This window comes from Lactuca virosa, chromosome 4, assembly GCF_052849685.1.
Source record: "Lactuca virosa cultivar CGN04683 chromosome 4, Lactuca_virosa_CGN04683_v6, whole genome shotgun sequence".
Taxonomy (NCBI): Eukaryota; Viridiplantae; Streptophyta; class Magnoliopsida; order Asterales; family Asteraceae; genus Lactuca; species Lactuca virosa.
This window is the reverse complement of record NC_136429.1, coordinates 516023390-516028173: the sequence shown is the minus strand read 5'-3', so window position 1 is coordinate 516028173 and position 4784 is coordinate 516023390. Positions and strand designations below refer to the sequence as shown.

Here is a 4784-nt window from a genome sequence, read left to right as displayed (position 1 = left end):
ATCTCGTTACCAAGCATCACCTTTCTTTTTCTGGTCTACAAGAGATAATAACATTCAATTGATACAATTTCAATGAATAAGTTTGTACCTTGAGAGATAATATCAAGATAGATCAAAAACTATTTATTCTTGAAGACCCTATTCCTGAACAACCTGCACGTACGAATTGACCTGAACATGATGCCTCGTGGAATCATCATTGTGATGTTGAAGATGGTTCTAACATCATAATGGGAATAGTTATTCTCGACCTTCTGATAGTGCCATATTTATATATATTTCTAGACATTATTTTTAAACATTTTAAGCTATAGTATGGTTAAATGCAAATATATTTGGTACTTATTGAGTTAAATTACATTTTGCAGCCAAAAATGACATTCTTGAAGAAAAAGGACAAAACCGAACAAAATTTGGAATTTAAAAGACTGAAGCTTTTGTTATGTAGTCTTGGTTCTGATAGGATGCAATCCTATAAGAGAATCGTTGCGATCAGACAAGAAGAGACCAAAACGGAAAAGGAAATTTAGGTGATGTGATTGGTTGTGAAAGTAAGAACGAAGGTGACCCGACCTAAGTCATTGTGATCCGATGCGAAAACCAAGTTCATTACGATCGGATGTGAAAGTGGAATCGTAGCGAAAGAGATGAGTTTTGAAGCCCATGACGTGGGGATTCCTTACCACTTCGTGGTAGCTGGAAGATTTGCGATCATATGACAACCTTGGAGAACACGCGTGGAACCAGGTTGCCACATCGTAGAGCCTATTCACCACGGTGTAGGGGTCAAAATTATGGAAAGTATAAATATTCGAACATTAGGTCGAATTGAGGGACTTCTGCCCGATTTTCTGGAGAAGGATTGGGACTAAAACCCTGTGGACAACCTTGGGAAGATCAAAAATCGATTGGAGCTCAAGAGTTGAAGAGATCTAGTGGAAATCATCATTGATCTATTCGGTTTGCTAGCATTAACCATGTCTTTTCTAGTTAACTTCAATTTCATGTTTGTTTCTATTTTAGTTATCTACTAATCACCCCGTACTTTTGTTTGGTAAAGATGAATGGATATTGTATGTTGATTTTACTTGTGTTTAATAATCAATATCCCAGCGTGTTGAAGTTTTAGTTTTTATTTCTTATTAATCAAGTTCTGTGTGATAGATGATCATTCTAGTTGCATGAATTTGTTACGTAATTGCTTATGATCATTAGATAATTAGAGCTAGTGATTAATCATATCCTAGGGTTAGGTAATTAAAAACTAATAACTTTAACTGTGTCAGAGAGCATAATTCATCATTAATTTGCGCTTGAATTGCTTATCTTCATCTAGGATAGGTAATTTATCAATTTATCATTCATGGTCTAATTCATACATATATCAATTTTGTGTTTAACTTATGCTTGATCATTGCATGGTAATTCATAAATTAGTACATCTAGGTATTTGATCATAATAACTACTAATTTAAAGAATTTGTAGTTAATATAGCCCATTCACTATAAATCAACAATAGGAGTGGGGAAAACGGAACTTAATGGAAGTACTCTTTAATATTGACTTAAAAACTGTTTTCTTTTCTTGCGAAGTTGTTAATTTGCTAGTAATTTGAATTAAGTAAATGAACTTGCAAAATGAGTAAAACCCCAATTTAATGTTTGTTTTCTTAGTTTAATAAGAAGTAGTTATTTTATTAGTTAAATTCCATTCTGTAAGATCTCAAAATCACAACAAATTTTATCTTTTCAAAAACTACCATTCAATCCATAATGTTTACAAAACCATTGTTTCAAAAGTTATTTCCAATAATCAGAGTGCCCCAAAAATCCATATAACATAAAACCGAAGGATGTGCATGATCACACCTTCGCCTTGCCACAATTCTCAGAAGTACCTGAAACAAAACTAAAATAGTAAGCTAACGCTTAGTAAGATCCCCTAACGTACCACCACATAACATAACAAACAACAACATGCATACAGATCCTTCAACATGACTGTACCGCTTCATCAGGCCTTTAGCCTATCTGGACCGCTATTTGGGCCTTCGGCCGGACTGGACTGCCTCGTAGGCCTTCAGTCTATCCAGAACGCCCTGGGTATCTTGGCCTTCAGTATCCACTGGTTCGCCTCAACCCAGTAAACCATAACATATCGATACATAACATAATTAATCAATAACAGCAAACACAGGTAGTCCTACATATCTACCAGTATAATCACATGGCTAGTACCACATAAATCTACATAACAACATACAAAAAAACAAGATATCTAATCCAATGGGCCGACTTTGGTGCCTTCGACCCATAAGTACAGTGAGAAAAACTCACCTCGTAGTCTGAAGACAATCTGAATGAATCCCTACTCCGACAACTGGCTCTACCCGACTCCTTATAATCAAAACATTTCCCATTATAAATTAATAACAATTTCCCAAAATACCTTTGGTCAAAATCGGTAAAAAATCCACAAATCAGCCGAGTCAACTTAGACCTCGTACGCGGGGCGTACTTCAGATGTACGCGGGCGTACTTTCTGTCCGAGGAGTCGGGGCTCAAACTGTGTACACGCATCGTACCAACTTGTACGCCCAGCGTACATACAGATTCTCCACTTAATGATTTAAGTACTTAATACTCAAGCTATTACGACCAAATTGTAGATCCAAGTCCCAAATATCATCCTTGATCATAAAGTTTCTAACTTTATGGTCTTGCATGGCCAATAAGTGCTAAATGCTAAAAACCCCATTCTCTTAATCCATTAAGACAAAAAAATACATGCATGCAGAAAGATTAAGAGCCAAATCCTTATTTTTATGTTTCTAAACCCCTCAAAACATCTGAAAGACTAGAGCATTCCATACTCCAAAAAGGTCAAGACTTGGAAAAAATGCTCATGAATCAAGAACTTAGCTAGATCTAAGGAAATAAAAACCAACTTTCAATATTTATACCTCTTGGGGGTTTCTAGAGAGGTGAAGATCCTAGATCCAAAGCTTCTTCAAGCTTCCAAGGTGGTTCTACTTCCTTCTTTCTCCTTCAAGATCACCAACACACGCAAGGGTCAAGAATGCTCGAACAAGTGGCTAGGGTTTGCTAAAATTGATCATAGGTGTTGGAGGCTGATGAAAGATGAGGTTGGAGGCCATAAGGATGTTTAAATAGGGTCCAACCCTAAAAATTAGGGTTTGAGGATCTCTCATGTACGCCCTGCATACTCGGTATACGCCCAGCGTACTTAGACCTGCGCATGTACGCTCAGCAGAGCACGAAGTATGCCCAATGTACTAAGCCTCAGCCTGGAATTTACAAAAATGCCACTATGGGCCATTTTTCTAAGTTTCTCATACACAAGGGCTAAAAATCATAAACCCTCGTACTTAAGGGTTAATTTGGGAAATACCTCATCACCGGGATGTTACACGTTCCCTGTGTTCGACACCCGACTTACCTAAGATATTCTATAATCCGACTAGGTACACTGTCTATAGGTGCATAAATTAGTTAAGTTAGTTAGGCTTATAAATTTAAAGGTTGATAAGTATATTTTTTTGCACATCAAGTTTCTGGCGTCGTTGCTGGGGAGCAACTTATTTGATTTTTAGTTTAATTGATGTTAGTTATTTGATCCTTTTTTGTGGGGTAAAAACTGCAAAAAGTCATTTTCCTGCATTTAATAGATTTTTCTGTCTGTTCAGCAGGCACGTCATGGGCATCCTTGCCCACATCATGGTCACGTAACAGTCAGTTTTAGTTTAATTATTTTTATTTGTTTTATGTGTTTTGTTTTTGTTTCAGTTATTTCGTGTTTTGTTTTTGTTTTTGTTTTATTTTTCTTTCAGTGATTTATGAACAGAGGATCTAAAACTCCAATAGTTTCATCACTTAAAGATCCAGAATCGACTTTTCACAAAATGAAAGATAAGAAGGTCGGCGAGTCAAGAAAAACTTTTCAAACCAACACAGTCGAGCACTTTGAGAGGACTCCAAGAAAGAAAGAAGTAGGATATGAGGTAGGTACAGGAAGTGATTCAGAGGACGACATAAAGAGTGAAACTGAAGAGATGATGTACATAGCGGATATAACGATGGAAGAGTACAAAAAGAGAATGCATGATAATGGGCTGGAACGGGTGCAACCAGAATTTCCAGACAACGCCAATTTCGTATTGACAGGGCAAATTTTGGGCATACTAAAAGATTTTTCATTCTATGGGAAAGATCATAAAGATGCCTACAAGAATACTGATGAGGTGAACTGCATTCCTAACTATTTCAACATTCCCAATATACCTCGTGAAACGGTGTTGTTGTGGATGCTTCCGGTGACTTATAGAGGATAGGCTAAAGATTGGATAAAGGAAATTCCAATCGGCACTATCACTACATGGGCTCAACTTCATGAAGAGTTCATCCAAAAATTTAGTCCACCATCCAATGTTGAAAAATTGAAGAAGAATATAGCCAATTTCGAACAACAGTTGGGAGAGTCCTTATACGAAGCGTGGGAAAGGTACAAGGGTCTTCATAGAAATTGCCATCAACACGACTTGAACTTTCAACAAGAGGTGCCCATATTTTATGATGGGGTAAACGTTACAACGAGGCAACTTCTTGATTCTCATGGAGCGATGAATAAGAAGTATTCAACCACGATCAAAGAATTAATTGAAGAGTTCGCGAAGCACTCAAGAGAATACCATAATCCGCGAGAATATGCTATGAGAGGTAAAGGAGATAGATGAAACGATAACTTGGCTGCAATAATATTTAAA

At 36.9% G+C, this 4784-nt stretch overlaps 1 non-coding gene across 1 annotated transcript; it reads right to left on the bottom strand.

The window, feature by feature from the left end:
• Positions 1–4454: 4454 nt before the first annotated feature.
• Positions 4455–4561, bottom strand: LOC145110437 (small nucleolar RNA R71). The gene has a single exon (XR_013709814.1). It is a non-coding gene; the product is annotated as a small nucleolar RNA R71 (small nucleolar RNA).
• Positions 4562–4784: the final 223 nt, after the last annotated feature.